Source organism: Sceloporus undulatus, chromosome 1 (assembly GCF_019175285.1).
Source record: "Sceloporus undulatus isolate JIND9_A2432 ecotype Alabama chromosome 1, SceUnd_v1.1, whole genome shotgun sequence".
NCBI classification, from domain to species: Eukaryota; Metazoa; Chordata; class Lepidosauria; order Squamata; family Phrynosomatidae; genus Sceloporus; species Sceloporus undulatus.
The window spans coordinates 358,347,482-358,365,661 of record NC_056522.1 but is presented as its reverse complement, the minus strand read 5'-3'; positions in this window follow the sequence as shown (position 1 = coordinate 358,365,661).

The following is an 18,180-nucleotide window of genomic DNA, read 5'->3' as shown; positions in this document are numbered from 1 at the left end:
AATATAAGAAAATGCAGGAAATGTTCAGGGATTAGAAAAATAGATGTTTTACCATGAACCAAATCTGAACTGTTACACTTTGGAATATGCAAAACCTGTATTTTGTGCCATATTGTTCAAACTTGAATTGTCAAAACTGAAAGTGTAGTCTTATATCCCCTGCATGAGCAAGTATCATGCTCATGGGATACCGCTGAGTTCTTGCCCTTTTTCCTGGCCATTCTTTAAGTGCTCATGGTGCCCAGTGTACCACAACACAGACATTTATTGCCTTCATTGAAAAGTCCATCCTTGTTTGTCATATTGAATTCTTGAATTTGTCTTACGAGCTCCATGTTGTGATCATAAGTGGATCCTGGCGCAGGGTAGGCCACTGGATTTTTGTGTGGGTTGCAGTGTTCCCTCTTTGTCATGGGTTTCCCTGTACTCTCTTAAGATACAGTCCCCCCTTTATTGGTCCTCTCTACCCAAATATGGTTTAAAGATAAAGCACCATTAAGAAGGGAGACATTTAAGACTATTCTTAAAAATGTGTGGAGCTCTGAGGACAAAATCTAGAATCCTATGTGATAAAAAGGATTGACTTTCCAAGGACTTTCTACTCATGAGAACTGACTCTTTGACAGGCATAGAGAAAATACCTTTAGGAAAATATTAGAAGAATAAAATATTTCCTAATTCTAAGAATGTTCCAGCTATAAAATTTGTATATAACCCAAATAAAAGGTGTATGCAGAGGAATCTTGCAACACCTTTGAAACCAATTGAAAGACAGAAGTTAGTAGTATCAGAGGAAGTTGGCTCAAGTCTTTGAAAGCTCATGCTACCAACTTCTATCTTTCAGTACGTAAAGAGATCTTGTAGCATCTTTGAGACAAACTGAAAGAAAGAAGTTGTCAGCATGAGCTTTCATAGACTTAAGTTTACTTCTTCAAAGTTGCTACAAAATCTCTCTACAACTGATTATACAGACTAACACGGATATATCTTTGAATTTTATATTTCAGTTAGTCTCAAAGGTGCTACCTTTGCATACTGATTTTCAAGACTAACATGGCTATGTCTTTGAAAATAAAAGATGAACACTGTGAGTGAGGATGTTCTTGGGAATTTCCAGGCTCAGATAGGTGGAAGGATGACAGAGCCTTATGCAATTGCATTTTCACCCGGTTGGCCTCTCATGTTTATGGTCATACATTATGGTCTTTATTGTAATTACTCAGGCAAAATTCCCTTTGAGTCAGTGGGAAGCTATCTGAGTCACAACTGAATAAGGCTCTTGAGTAATTATGCCACTGGCTAAATGTACTGGATGACCCTATAGGCTTTTCCATCTTTGGTTTTCCTGGGCGAAATTAGGACAGCTGGGATAATAGAATGGAAAATTGGGAAGATGGGAAAGATAGCAATCAAGGTGAGGTACCTCAAGGCCTTATTGAACCTCACATACTTTTTTTTCTCCTGTTGTACAGGATGGGGCACATTAGGAAGTACTTTGGTTTCATCTGAGAACAACTGTACTCAGTAGCACTGTTTTCTTTAGGGGATGGGGAACTGATATCTTCTCAGGGTCACTGGCAGTTCTGGATGGTTCCCTTTTCTGGCACATCTGCAGCTTGCCATCCAGCGAACTGAGTTGTATATGGATGACTCACACGGTCTATTCCATTTGTGTTTATTTTTTGAATGAATATGTATCACTTAATCTTTTCTACATCTCATTACTGTACACAGGTAAGCACTAAAGCTCGAAAGGATATGAAGTTCTGTTGTTTTACTACACCAGTGGTATAGGTAGTATCATGGCAGCTGAAGCAGGAGGAAAAATGCTTGCAGGCACAACAGTTGTGAAGAAAGATAAACTCTGGGTACATCTACACTGCTGTAGCTCCATTCTGTGGGATTTGTAATTTTACAAGCCTTTAGCCTTCTCTGCCAAAGTGTGCTAATGCCTTACAGAATTACGTGGCAGGAGGTTGGACTGGATGGCCCTTGTGGTCTCTTCCAACTCTACGATTCTATGATTCTACAAATCCTAGGATTCTGTAGTAGGGAAACATGGAAGTTAAATGATGTCAAACTGCATTATTTTTACTCTGTAGATGCACCCATCAGCATCAGGAGAGAAAGACTGCTGGTTCTGGGACTATTTCTCCAATACCTCCTTTCTGAATGGATCCTCAGAGCTCATATGTTCTGGGAATGGTGACTTGGAAAATTGCCTGTGCCACAGGGCAGGCAAATTTATAAGCCAGGCCTACCAGAACATCCTGGCTCTGAGACCGCTTACCCTGAAAGTAGATCCTGGAACAATGGGTTGTTAATAACCAGCAGATTTCTCCGGAAGGAGACTTTCCTTGCTTTCCCTTACAGCTTCTGTGTGATCATGTTGAACTGCACTTCAAAATGTCTGGAGGGCACTAGGTAATCTGACTTTGAAATAATACTGGTCTAAACGGGCATTGGATCTGTTCTATTCTATCATTCTCCTATCAGTGATCACCAATTGATATATGCACATTATCACTTTCCTCTTCCCACTTTTCACCTTTATTCTTAGCTTACTTCAATTGTTGCAAACAGAGTTCAAAGAGAAATGGTAGCTTGCACTCAGAAGTAAAAGAGGAGAGCAAAGGGCAGAATCCTGGCCTTCCCAGTAGACTCAGAAAAAAAACCACATTGCTGGGCCAAAGCTAACAAAATGAACTTCAACACAGAGAAAGGTACTGCACTTAGGGCGGAAAAATGAAATGCACAGGTATAGGATGGGGGACACCTGGCTGAACAAGACTACATGTGAAAGAGATCTAGGAGTCCAAGTAGACCACAAGTTGAACATGAATCAACAGTGTGATGTGGCAGCTAAAAAGGCCAATGCAATTTTAGGCTGCATCAATAAAAGTATAGTGTGTAGATCAATGAAAGTAATAGTGCCACTGTATTCTACTCTGGTCAGGCCCCACCTGGAATATTGTGTCCAGTTCTGGGCACCACAATTCAAAAAGGCCATTGAGAAACTAGTGTGTGTCCAAAGGAGGGCGACTAAAATGGTGAAGGGTCTTGAAACCATGCCCTATGAGGAACACCTTAGGGAGCTGGATATGTTTAGCATGGAGAAGAGAAGGTTAAGAGGCGATATGATAGCCCTGTTTAAATATTTGAAGGGATGTCATATTGAGGAGGGGGCCAGCTTGTTTTCTACTGCTCCTGAGACTAGGACGCAGAACAAAGGATGCAAACTGCAGGAAAAGAGATTCCACCTCAAGATTAGGAGGAACTTCCTGACAGTAAGGGCTGTTCAGCAGTGGAACACATTCCCTCGGAGTGTGGTGTAGTCTCCTTCCTTAGAGGTCTTCAAACAGAGGCTGGATGGCGATCTGTCGGGGATATTTTGATTGAGATTTCCTGCATGGCAGGGGGTTGGACTGGATGGCCCTTGTGGTCTCTTCCAACTCTATGATTTTATGATTCCATGAACCTCTTCTAGCGTGTCTGTTCTTCCTTATTAATACCTTTTGTTATCATCACCACCCTCTAATGTTGTTGGCCACATGTTTCCTGAGTTTCATTTGTGAAAGGTTGGAGACTATCAACCTCTGCATATCAGCATAAAGAGCCTGTATGGAGGCAGATTGGGGGCATAACAACTGCATGCTCTCTGCTCCCATGACGTCCCACACCGCCTGCCTGACCAGATGGCAGGTGGCATCATGGCACATCTTTGGCACAGCATTTACATGCACTGTGCCAAAGAAGCAGTGAAAAGTTGCAGCAGTGGTGGCAGTTAGGGCACCCTTTCCGTGGAGCAAAACCGAACTGCTTTTTGTGGCTTCTTTTTGTGCCGAGGAAAGGTTAGATCAGGGCAATGGTGTGTAGTTGCTGCAGCCCCGGTCCAGTGAGGAAAGGGGCGGTTGCAGGCTGCTCCAAAGGGGCAGGTTGTTGAGCCCTTATGTTTTGAAAGCATGGGACTGAAGGAGTTAGCCCCACCCCAAACAATTTGATTCTATCTCTGCAACACTCCAGGTTTTACTGCGTTTTGCATGCTCACTTTTTGTGGAGTTTATCATTGTCAGATTATTTAGATTATTATTAATTTTTTTTTTTGCATGTTCTGCCTGTGCTTATTCAGAAAACATGCAATGGGAGTCATTTTCTTCTCTCCTCTTCCTCAGATGAATGGGTAAAAAGGGGAGGGCAGAAATAAAATTATTGGTCCCTCTCTACCTGAAAAAGTTTCCAAAGGCCTCGTCTATAAGATGTGGTTTATAGAACAGAGGTTTCTCTTCCCAGGGAAAATCTTACTATCTGTTCCACACAAGTGTTGCATAAGATCTTGGGGAAAAGATTTATAACAAGATGGCTGTTATTGGAACATAAAAGAGGTCAATATCATCATTATGAGACCACCAGCAGCCAGGATCCATCAGTAGATCAATAGGAATGGTGTGTAGGTGAGAGCAGCTAATCTTTGTGAGGGTGGAAACAGTGAACAGCTTCCTATGTCAGTGCAGACTGGTGACTAATAAATAAAGAAATAGCCTTAATACTCTTTTTGTCTGAAGTTTGATGTACATGTCTTTTGTGCCGAAGGCTCAGATGAAAGCTGGGAGTCCTGTCTCTTCATGAAAGGGGGGCGGGGAGGATCACTTTAAGGAAACCTTCAACCTAAACAGAACTCTGAGCTGTGCATCTTTGCCCAGGGCACATTTTTCAGTGTTGAGTAATGGCTTTTCTCACAATCCACCTTTTATATTAATTTCTGTAATGTTACACAGTAAATCCTAAAGGAGACAGCAGTATTTGTTTTTGGAACAGGACTGAAGTTAGAGAGGACTCTGCAACTTTGGAGAATATATATATTCATTCCTCATTTCTGTGAAAACATAAGTTGCAAGCACAATGTGGCACTTTTAGGGTGCTTTTTCTGAGTATGATGAACACATGAGCTGGCATTGTACATTGCAATTATGGATTCATAACCTAGAGTTGCAGATCTGTTACTGCTCTGTATTAAGCCATGCTCTGTGTTCATGATTGTGGCACTGTTATAGAATAACAGAATTGCAAAATCGATCCAGGGATGTGATGTTCAGATGACACATGCCCCCAGATCAGGCTGCAGCCGCACCATGCCAAATATTTGAAGGGATGCCATATTGAGGATCAGAGACTAGGACAGAGCAATGGATGGGAACTATAGGAAAAGAGATTCCACCTCAACATTAGGAAAAACTTCTTGACAGAAACAGCGGAACATACTCTCTCCTTCTTTGGAGGTCTTTAAACAGAGGCTGGATGGCCATCTGTTGGGGGTGCTTTGATTGTGAGTTCCTGCATGGCAGGGGGTTTAACTAGATGGCCCTTGCGGTCTCTTCCAACTCTGTGATTCTTAATGGTAGATCTTAATGCTAAGTTAGAAACTTCTCATTGGAATCAGATAAACCTGGTCTGAAAGCTCTCTCTCTTTCTCTCGCTCATACACACACTCACAAAAGCGGGATACAAACCGCCGCTTTGCGGCGCTCCCCCGCCGGCGCCGTTTGCTCCGTGCGGGAGCCGCAGCAGCCAAACCGTGCAACTCCCGTGCAGAGCAAAAAAGAAGCTCCATTTCGGAGCTTCTTTCTGCGGTGCCTCTATGACGTCGCGAGGCGCCACAGGCGCATTCGCGATGTCATAGGCGCCGCGACACGTCTGGACGCTATGCGTCCAGTACGTAAAGATGGCGGCGCCCATGTGGAAGGGCGCCGCCATCTTGTACGTACTGTATACGTACTAGGGTTAGGGGGGTGCAGAAGCACCGCCCCTTCCTAACCCTAGTACGTATACAATACGTACTATATGGCGGTGTGTATCCCTCCACAGTTTTACTCTGCTGTCTCATTGTGGTAGCATGGGGATTATAAACTCTTGAAGGCCACTGATCCACAATTTCTGGCAGATTCTTCCAAGTTGGTAAGGCCACAAGCATGGCTCTTTTAGCACATGCCATATGATGGTCAGCCTAACAAGGAACAGAGAGTATTATCATTAGAATGAATTGGCCATAGTAATTATGAACATAATAATGGTATGGATTAATTGCAGTCTGCATAGGTGAAGAAACTGCTTGCTCTGATGAAAGCATGGGTTCAGTGTTTTCAAGAAATACATGTACACCCTTTCTTTTAATGTCTTGCACAGTCAGTAAGTGACAGTTCTGCAAATTGCTAGTAAAGAACTTAAATGTCTAATTAGATCTTGAAGATGTACAAGAGTTTGAAGAATGTGATTGATGCCCGCAAAGGTACGGCTTCCTAATGGAGCCATCCTGACAGCAATTGCAGAGGCCCATTTAACGGCTGATGCCTTGTTGTGATCCATGTTGTCATTTTTTCATTACGGATTAAAATTAAAAATCTGCTTGGCAAATCCATTGTAAAAAATTTCCTTCATGGAAATCGACGGGTACAAATTATTTTGTCAATCGCCTGGCAATCAAAATGTGAGGGGAGATTGTTTTATGCCCATTTTATTTCTCTCCTCTCCTTAAATAAAATAAAATCATACTGATGACTTCTCATAACAAAGTTTTCAAAAGCATAGGTGGCAGCATCACTTAAAAAAATTAATCCAAGATTTGTCTGAATGTTTTGGTGAAATGTTCTTAATGTGTTCCCTTTACCCTTATTTTATAAGAAGGAAAATACTGCCATTTATTCGGAGAGTCATCCTGTGCTGTATAATTGTCTAATGCTGTGTAATGACAGGTGAATAATAGTAATAAAAGTCTTTATTAGTGTAAAAATCTGTTTTGCAAAATGGGAAGCAAAAAAGAAAAGAAAAGAAACCATCCAACACACTCCTCTTTGAAATGCAAAATGAAAATGATATTATTCATGCTATCCTATGCCTATATTCTGAGACCATCAACAACAGATTCCTCCTTTCAAGCAGCAAAACCCACTGGAAGAGTTCCCATTTCAATAAGCCACCATTCTGTCTTTAATGTCAGCTTGATGTGAACATCTGCCAATGCTCATCATCATGCTGAGAACAAAATCACGTAAGAACATACAAAGAGCAATCTAAGGGTCAGTCCCAAAGCCTATTTAGTCTAGCATACTGTTTGCCTCTGCAAAGCCTACAAGCAGGGCATGAATACTAGGGCTTCCTCCTGATCATCCCTACAGCATAACCTCCAACTAGCCCACTTTATTAAGGACAGTCCTGGTCAATCCTCTGTTGTCCCACTTACTCAGCTGCTTTCAAAATGTCCTGGCTTCTTTCTCCTCCTCCCACTTTCCTCCTTTGTCCTTGGTTATTTCAATTGCTGCAAACTGAGATCAAAGTGCAAAAGCAGTTTGTATTCAATTTTCAAACCCAAATTCAGCAGGAGGAAGAAGAGGAGGTAAAGTCTGCTCTTTGCAGTAGAGTGGTTTTGATCCCCCCACCTACTTTTTTTAGACTTTCCTAAACTTCATACATAAATTCCAGGGCTTTTTTCTGCTTCAAGTAGTTTTGTGCATTCTCCATCATGAATAATTTTAGGACCCTTGTTGCCTGGCTGCTCCCTTTAGTCCACACCCCAATATTGCTTGGTCACTCATGTCCTAGTTTTCATCTGTGCAGTGTTGGAGGGTATGATACAGCCAAGGGATTCAGTAAATTAAGCTAGGATTTAGCATTGTAAGAGTTCCAGCGTAGATCCCACCCCCCAATAGTGATGAATCTATTGGCTGCCCCTGATATTGTTTATGGTATCTGTTGATTCCCTTTATCAGTAAATGCTGTTAGAGAAATAAGAGCAAGCTCGTGTTTTATCTCAAGCAACTGGAAATCCTTGGAGATAATTATTTTTATAGAGATATATCAGAGGTTGGGCCTACGTTTAGGTAGTATAAGGTGCCTCAGGAATTCCGGACAGGTGAGGACTTGGCAGATAAAGCCTGCTTTCTGCCTCAGGCAGCATAATTTCATGGACTGGCCAAACCCTTCACTATTCCATCCAGAAATTTCTCAAAGTGGAAATATAAAATAAAGAACTGAATAGCGATTGACAAATCTGTCACACTTGCTTCCTCCCACATTTGAATTTTTAAAATCTCAAGTTATTTCTGTCACATTTATGAAGAAATTTGCGAGTGTTGGTAAGTTCTTATTCAAACAACAACAACAATCCTCAAATGAATTCCTTACCCCTCTCTAGCACCAGCCTAACTGAATACAGATAGCTATTTCCAGCATGGAAAGGAGCGTGTTGTACCTGCCTGCCACATAGCTGTTAAAGTTTGGGAATCTGTTGAAAAGAGAAGTGACAGCCCTAATTCAGCACCACAGGGATTCAAGCCAGGGTTTTTTTGTTTTTGTTTTTTAAAAAGCTAAGCATGCTGAACCCTCTGCTTGGATGGGCAAATCTGTCCATTTTATTTCCTTCCACAATTCAGAGGTTGAAGAACTCATGTTCTCTGTATCCTGCTTAGGGGGAAATGCTAGTGTGTGGGTACCAAGAAATGAAGTGAATGAATATCTCACAAAACCTTAATCCTCAAGAATGAGAATTCTTATAAGATCTCTGAGAACAAAACAACTACTTCATCTTGCATAGCCTCAGTCTAAGAAACTTTTATCTTTTCTTCTTCCACTCTTATTATGCATGATGAAGAACATTGACTACGGTGGGAGGGGGGAGAAGAAGTGGAAGATGAGCAGGAGAAGGAAGAATGCTTTTCCTACATCTTTCTTGGTATCTTAGATGTGAAGGTATTGATCTTTTGGGTCCCGTCGAGATCTTTCTTATAGATATTTTTTAAAAATCAATCCACTTTTGGTATGCTTTGCCCTTGGTGTCTGTGCAACCGTGTGAACAATTGAAGGAAGACAAACTGTAGCAGTGTATAACATTTTCTTGCAGGGGTGACCCAGATGTGCAATTCTGTCTCTTTCTAACCTTTGCCTTTATGTATATGGTTGGGTATATGTTCTTTTCAAAACATAAAATGTAAACATTTCCAGCCTTCAGTGAGGAAAGGTCAGAGGAGAGCGAATGTGTGTGTTTTCCTTTCCAACTATTGGTAAAGTTGCATGCAGATGTTGACGCACTGGCCTGCTATGCTCAAAGTACTACAGGGTTTGCTGCTGCTTTCCAGACAATTGCACTGAATTTTTGCTGCTTCGTTGGTTATTGTTCGTGGTGTGGGTAATAATTGAAGACAAATGGGTTGGAGAGGAAAGGGAAAAAACACACATACAAAAAAAAATCAAAAGGGCAACCCCAAAGTCAGGGATCTTTCCCCGGCATCCCCCTCCCCCCCACACACAATGGCCTGTTTTTAATAATGATTTTACAAGTCAAGGAAATGCCAAGAAATACTAATATGTTGCTGTTTATTTTCCCCATCAGAACAAAAGCATGAGAGACTGTTCGGTTGAGGGTAGTGGTGGCGGGCGGAGATGTAGGGATGAGTGTCAACCTCAGCTTATTAATATTATTTTGCATGACAGGACGTGCCAGGGAAAAGGAAACTATTGCCATGTCCAGGCTCTTTTTTACTATTGTTTGTGGGATGGCTGTTTTCATATGGCAAATATTTGTGTCCTTCCTTGGGTGTTCCATTCCTCCAACCCCTTTTTGTTTGTGCAGAAGGAGTCCAACCCCCCCCCCCCACACACACACACTTACACCAACACCTACATTGCATCTGTGTATGGTACACAGCCAAGATTTATAAGGTGTAAAGAGAAATCTATGTGCATGTCATACCCACTTAGTGACCTAATTTGGCAGGGACAGTCCCAGTTAATCCTTTGCATCCTCCTTTTTCAGCTGCTTCCAAAATATCCCAGTTATGCTTTCCTCTTCCCTTCACCCCCATTGTCCTCATCTTAATTCCACTGGTGCAAATGGAGTTCAACATAGAAAGTTAGTTTACAATAAATAAACTCGGATGGGGGGGGGGAAGGGAGGAGAGGAGAGTTTAAAATCTTGCACTACAGTATTCTGTAGATTTAGGCAAAAGCAAGCTGCTGCAGCCTTTTCTAGCTTGTCTGTTCTTCTTCATTAATACTTTTTGCCTGTCTGACTATACTCTTATGTTGTGTGGCTACATACATTCTTGTTTTCATCTGTGAAATGTTGAAGGGTATGGTGTGTCTGTGCATGTGTGCATAAAAGGTGTATTTTAAGAAAATTGGTTTGGATTTAAAATTTATTTTTAAACAACTATATCAATCTTTATAGCACAGGCCAGAAAGTCATGCTACTTCATAGTAAAAGAATATCTACTTATTATATGCATTTGCATCACCATACAGAAGTATTTAATGGTTTATAACAATAGTTGGTTTGTGTAACAGTGTCGCATAGTGGTTTGAGCATTAGACTATGACTCTGGAGGGCAGGGTTCAAATTTCCACTCGGTCATGGAACCCCACTGGGTGGCCTTGAGCAAGTCATACACTCTCAGCCTCAGAGGATGGCAATGCCAAGAAAACCCTGTGATAGGTGTGCCTTAATGTTGCCATAAGTTTTAAATGACTTGAAGGCACAACAGCAACCACCTGACATGTCGATGCTAAATATAGTATCAAACTTTTATAACTGTATAGTGTGAAAGGGATATCATGAGGATAAATGAATGAGGAAGGGTCACCTTTTGGAATTACAATCAAACAAACCTTTATCAAGTAGCAGACATTGAAATGGTAGACTGGAATATTTAAGAAACACAGCATTGCCAATAGAAAGAATAACCTTCTGTGGAGTCCCCTCCACCTCTCTCTTTGTGCAGAGCATGCATTCAGCTTATTTCCTATTCTAAAATTTTTGTATTTTATTTTTTTGGTGGCCACTCTTGTAACTCCAAAAGAACATCAAATGATTTAAAGCCTATTTATTTTAAAAATGTATGCATCCACAATAGCAAAATGCATCCTTGTATTGACATTAAAGGTGCCAAATTTTCAGCTTGTGGCAAATTTTTATATGTTGCAATGTTGTGTATATATGTGTGTACCTTCAAGTTGCTTGTCCACTTATGGTAACTCAGTGAAATTTGTAGGGTTTTCTTAGGAAGGGAATATTCAGGTATGTTTTTGTCAGTTCCTTTCTCTAAAATATAGCCTACAGCATCTGTTACCCTCTGAGAAATGGAATCTGTGGTTGGAGCTCAGCCTACAGAGGAGAGGATGAGTGTTAATGATATCTAGAAAAGCCATTTGGGACTAAAATCTATGTTCACATGGGCAGGTTTCAATTTGTTATATAATCTCTTAATATAATGCTGGCTCTGAGTGTTAATATTATAGCTACCTATATTGATGTAGCTTTGTAAATGTGGTTTTTGTTTTATAAACGTTTAAGTGGACCTTTATGCAATTTAAAAGCTGCACTAATTGAAGTGGCATTTTGTGGTTTTCATACTAAAGTAAAAGAAGAAGACTGGACCTTCAGGAGGTTTCAGCCACTGCTTTCTGAGTCATGGCAGTGTAGCCAATTTATAACTCAATAGTTAAACATGTCCGTTTTAACCAGGATTGGAGGCAAATGCTGATAGGACTGCCTGACTGAAAACTGGAAAAGTTATTTGTATCTTTAATGGTTGTGTAGAAGAAGGAATTCCAACAGGTTTTTCTTGTCCCAGTTTGCAAGGCATAGTCCCAAATAATCTTCTGTCATCCCACTCTTTCATCTGCTTTAAAAATGTCCCAGATTCTCCTTCCTCCTGCCACTTTCCCTCATTGTTCACAAGGAAAGAGACCCACCCCCTGTATTCACTTTGAATCTGCTGCAATCTGTTCAGATGATGTATGGCCAGTTCCACAGCAAAACTGCTTCTTTAGACCATTGATCTGATTTAAGAAAACCTGCAGATTATTCCAAAACTTCCCCCCGAATGCAACATATAGTCCCCCTGGCCTAAATGCAAATGGAAATGATCACAAAGGTTTTCTTTGTGGCTGTGTTGTCACGAGCAATGCACTATTCATCTACCCCTTGGTTAAAGATTCATTGATTCATTTTTATATGTTGGAAGCTTCTATTGGTGACTTTAACTTTTAACATGCTTAAAAGATACATGACAGGCAGTTAGAGTAATACCACTTCCCCTTTAACCATCACTTTTGGCCCTTTTGTTTCACTCTGGATTAGGTGTAGGGAAGAGGGGTTTTTTTGTTCTAATTTTCAAGTGAACCATCATAATTCACACTTCCCAGACTAACATGGGTATGGGCCATAGTTAACCCTCAGACTGCTCATTTCTCCAAATTTTGTGATGGAATTTTGCACTCAAACTTTGATAATTGAAATGTGTATTGAGAAGAACTGCATACAAAAATGCAAATTTATAGAAATGTGTATAAACATGTATATATAAGGAAAATAGTATACAAGATGTGTATTGTTGGGAACTCCACCCCCCCAGTCTTTTAAAGAAATAATACAAACTTTATGTGTTGTGTTTTACAATTACACCCTGATGCAGACACTCCATGGAACTGACTTTAAAAAATGTGGAAAAGTGGAAATATGGGGACTAGAAATAGATTGATTTGTCCATTCCTAGTCTTCATGACAATGAGGTTGTAGCTAAAATCTTGAATGTAAGGTTACTTTCTTATTATTTTTCCTAATATCCTTTCTTGACTAATAATTCTTATCTTTATATTTAAAGGTGTGGTAAAGCTATGTGCAAGAGGTGGATAATTTGTGGTCTGTGGGCTGGCATATTTCATGATCCTGCTATCCAGTTGTCCAGGGTGTAGTTATGGGGGAAGCAAACTGAGGACATCCCCCCAAAGTAAGAATTTCCCCACAATGAAATTGTCCTTTAGTCCCCAAATTTCTAGCGTTGCAGACAGTACACACCGAAAATCGCTTACTCCTAAAACTCTTATATTTGCTGTGTTTACATTCTATTGGTAACTTTGCCTTCCTCTTTTCTTTGGATGCCTAGACTGTGTATCTAAAGACTCAACTCTAATTTTTAGTTGCTACAATGCTAAAAATGTGGAGATTAAAGGAAAATTCAGGGAGCTGGCTGAATTCACATGGAGGGCCAATACATTTTGTCACCTCTGGCAACCATGCTGGGGACTTGAGTTTTGAAGCATCATCATGCTGTTGGATGCTTTATCTGGGAGTAAGCTCTCTTCACTGTAGAAGGATGTGGTGACTTTTGCATTGTTTTTGTGGATCCAAAGGTGCTATTAAGAAAAATTGATATTCACCCCATAATTTACGTGGATTTTGGTTCTGTTTTCTGGGTGTGGGAAAGTGTGGAGTTATAAATTTACATGAATATATTGGCAAGCTATGACATGGGCCCAATACAAAATGTCTGGATATTAAGGGAATTAAAGAGTTTTGAAAAAGAAGTGTGACCCCCGGGTTCATTATTTTTTGTAGAACAGGACCACACACTGGGGAAATTCAATGTAGTATACTTTTCTTTTCTTTTCCTTTCTTTTTTTTAAAATGTAAAACCAGTAAGCCAAAAAAAAAATAAAATAAAAAAAAATAAAGAAAAAGAAAAAAAAGGCATACATCTATTATGTCACAAACGAAGCTGGTCTAAATGAAAGGCTTGTATCCTAACGTTTAGCTTTTATAAGGCTTGTTACTACAGTAATAGAATTCTCTGCAAATTTCAAACTGAAATTTCCATCTGAAGTGTTTTGGGAAGGCTATTATTACCGACCTTCTAATTTCCACCCTAGCTAAGCATGTATTAATAACAAGGAGAGGTGAGGCAACCGCTGATACATCCAATGGTGCTTGACATTTAGTAGATGAATTAAAGTTTACAGTCCAATTGGTTTTTAACCAGTAATATTAGAGATCTTTGTTCCAAGCATTTCTTTTTTTCCTTTCTCTCCTCCCTTACCCTTATTATAATTAGCCATTTCTATTATTTATATTTCTCTCTCCTCCTTTGCCATATGTTTCATGGCACTAGACGACAAGCATTATTCATAAAGTGGTTGATCTACATTTTGGAAATTCACATTCCTGAGCACAAAGAGCCCAGGCTAAATTCTATCGTAATGTGTCTTTAATAATCATGATGTAAGGGGGAAAGGCCCAGACCCAGTTGTATTAGCATAGGTGGACACTGCAAATGTAAATAGGTGTTGTGGTGGTATTATTGGTGTATGCATAGGATTAACAGAAAGGCAAATAGGAGTAGGCTAATTTATGGTTGTTGTGCAAATTAGCTTCCCCCTGAAGCTGCTATTGCTCCAGAAGGGCAACTCCCTTTGGCGTCAGTGAGAGCTCCTCTCTTGATGCAAATTGCAGGTGTGTGTGTTGTGATTTGATGTTGATCAGGAAAGTTGTAAGAATATACAGTAGAGTGATATTTTCAATCCCTGTATGTTGTGGTCTTAATCTGGATCGCTTGCATTAAGTTTATTTTCACCCTTCAGCCATCCACAGCTAGGAGTACTTGCAAGGTGGATCCTTTCCTATCAAATATCTAAAACTGGGGTGTGAAAAATCCAGCCCATTGGCTGCATGATCTCTCCAGAGCCCTCAAATGTGGCAAAACTACCTCCACCATATGATTTTCAAGCCATTTTTGGCTGAAAAAGAGAGGGGGGGGTGTTAAACAAATTTTAAAAGTAAAGAGCAGTGGGCTAGTGGAAGAGCAACATGCCTGCAACCACTGGAGATTGTTTACCCTTGGTCTAAAGTTTTGGAGACTGCATAGTGTAGTGGTTTCAGCATTGGAATATGACTCTGGAGACCAAGTTCAATTCCCTGCTGGGCCATGGGAACCCACTGAGTGACCTTGGACAAGTCACACACTCTCTCCCCAGAAAAGCCATAGGGTTGCCACAAGTTAGAAATGACTTGAATGCACAAAACAACAACAAAGCTCTGAATTTTCCTCCAAAAGACATCTATCTATCTATCTATCTATCTATCTATCTATCTATCTATCTATCCCTACTTCCCTTCTGTCTGCTGCCATCATTTTGTTTCAGTGGCATTTGGCTCATTGAATGAAACATTTTGAGTGAGCTACTGTTTGTTTTGTGTTCTTCTTTTTAAATTCTTGATTGCATTTATGGGTGATTTAAAGCATTGTTAGTAGCAGCAGCTATAAGATAGGAAAGTGGGATACAAACCAGGACTAGCTCTGCCATTAAACAGAAACTGGTGGCTACATTAGGCAGAAGATACAGGTGTCATGAAACTGGTGTTCATTTGAATAATTATTGATGTATGTTCTTTACCAATAAGAGGAGCTTGTAAGAGTTTCTGCTCCAGGTGACAACATTATTTTGGCTGGCCATGGCTGACAGCCTATATGGCACAGAGTAGCATAATAGTTCCATGTATGGAATTACACTGTATGCAGACATTCAACACCCCATAGACTTACCATTAAACCATGGCAGACCCCCCCATGATAGATCTAGATATATCCCTGTAGCTAGACATAGACTAATGCCATCATTTGTAGAGATCTGCCAAGGTCTTCATCAGACCCTCCAACATTTCACAGATGAAAACTAGGAGTCATGTGGCCAAGCAACATCACAATGTGGTCAAAATGGCAAGAGTTATTAATGAGGGAGAACACACAAGCTCAGCGGTGTTATTAGGGCTGTCATTAGGCACTGGGTGACACTCCAGAAAAGGGGTGACACTTGGCTGAGTGTCCCCCACTTCCATGCTTTATGTCATGGCACGTGGCAAGGAAAGGTGAGTCCCAGGACACCCCTTCCTCCTTGCCCAGCATGGGTTTATGTGTAAAGCTGCACCAGGCAGGGAAAGAGAGACCTGGAGCACCCCTTCCTCCCAGCCCAGCATGGCTTTACTCACATATAAAGCATGCTCTTTTGGAGCCATCCCCTGAAGCTCTGCCCCCAAAGTCCTACCCCTCGCACTGGGTGACACCCTGGTGTGGGATGCCACTACCCAAGCTAGGAGAGTCTGAAGCCACATCCTTTTGCTTGGGCCTCCTGGAAATGGGAAATAGTGTGCTCATTCTTCTCCTTATCTGAGTTATCTGAATGTAAACTGCTTTTTCATTTTGGATTCAATTTGTAATAACTGAAGTAAGACAAAGGTAAAGGGAGAAAGTGAAAAGAGGATAGAGAAACTGGGCTGTTTTAAAAGCAGTTGAGAAAGTGGGGTAGTGGAGGCTTAACCCCTGCCAAATCAGGACAGTGGGAGGGCGTGCTCCATAGATCTCAGTGGATGATGTACTGTATATACTTGTGTACAAGTTGACTTCATGTATAAGTCAAGGGAAGGTTTCAGGGCCAAAATAATGGATTTTGATATGACCTGTGGGTAAATTGAAGGTAAAACTTAGGGGGCTTTAACAAAGGATGGAAAGGGGGAAATACCACTTTCGTCCCTCTTTCTCCTTCTCCCGACCTCTCCTGACTCCGATTCTTGGTGCTGGAGGAGAGGTTTTAATCGGATCGAGAAGGGAAGCAAATGGTTTTCAACGGGGAGTTTTTCCTCTGGGAAAGGAAGCCTTACAAATCGGACTTGGGACGGGCATCAGGCTTGCTTGTTTTAGGACCTTTCTGAGCAGTACTAGTGTACTGACTCGTATATAAGTCAACTCAGGGTTTTAGGGTCCATTTGGGGGCATAAATTTCTCGATTTATAGTTGAGTATATATGGCAAACATTTTGTGTCTGGCTATGGGGACATAGCCAGATGGTTCTCTAGCAACCCTCCTCCATCAGCCACTGAATGGCCACGACTTTAAGGGTTTCATGGCAAGTTTTGGGGAAGGGGGCTTTGACCATTGTAGAGGGTGGGAAATACCAACCTCTGCAACATCCACCCAAGACATACATATGCAGGTGTAAGGTGAATTTAGTCCTGCAAATGTCTCTTAAGAGGGTGTTGTCTCATGTGTGATATGCACTTTATAGGCTAAAGTGTTTTGCTACAGGTACAAATGATTAGAATAAATAAAAAAAACATTAAAAGGGGGCTAGTATTTGTTCTTCACAAATGTTTAATAGTGTATAGGTATTTTGGCAGGGGAAGGGGAACCTTGAAATCCTTTACATTTAGTGACCAATGGATAACATTTGTCAAGAGGATGGCAAAAACTGGAAGGTCCTTGGTTCAACGCTCAAGTCTCCTCTCAAGTGGAAATAATATATCCAGTGTGGGCCTAGCTAGCAACAGAATAACAGCTACATGACAGCTGTCTTCCGTGAATCTTCTGATTCTGGTGAAAAGGCAGTAATAACTTTTGTGTGAACATGTGGGTGGAAGAGCTATCTCTGTCCTTGGCTCCATCCTGTCCTTCACAGATACTTGAATAAGTTAATTATAAATTGCTACTTAATGACATAACTAGACTCCCTGATTCCCTCAGAATGGCAGTCTATAAAGAAAACACAGCATCTCAAGGTTTCTTTCCTTGCTGAGGAAGTTTAATAGCAAATATAGGCACCTGTGTGTGTATATTTAAGTGTACATGCTGATTAATGGGCGATTGGCTTACATAGGATGCCATAGGGCTTCTTTTCATACGTTATACTTCTAGTGAATATCTGAAAGCTAAATGACTAACTAAAAATATCAAGTGTGAAAGTGACAAATAGATTTCGCCTCCCCTGCCAAAGGGTTCCAGTGCCTCATTAAACTACAATTCCCAGGATTCTGGGAATTTTAGTCAAAAAGTAACTTTCCCAACCTCTTTAAATCACTGTATGACAATATGTACTAGGGTGTTAATGTGTGCCCTCTGATGTGTGACTGAATCCACATGTTCTGAAACACATGGGTGTAAAGGAACAGAACTGACCACCAATTTTGCATTAGGTTTAATTTTACAGTACTGTTATCTCCAGTGTTAAATTCAGTATTGTTGGTTATATTGCTAGTCAGTTTCTGCCCCAGGTTGGTCAAGAACTGCCGAGGGCTAACACACAGCCATGGAAGAGACTTGATTGGAAATGAAAGGTTGCTGGGATGCATGGATTTTGTGGGAAAAGCATACCAGGCGCTGTATGGACAAGAAATGGCTCAGTAATCAGAAGTGCTAGGGGACTAGCCAAGCAGTGGGAGGGGTCAGGCTCCTATACCATATCTTCCTGTGGATTTCTCATCTCGGAAAGCCAAGGGTGCATCTACACTGTAGACACAATGCAGTTTCACACCACTTTGAATACTGTAGCTCCATCCTATTCAGTCCTGGGATTTGTAGTTTTCCACAT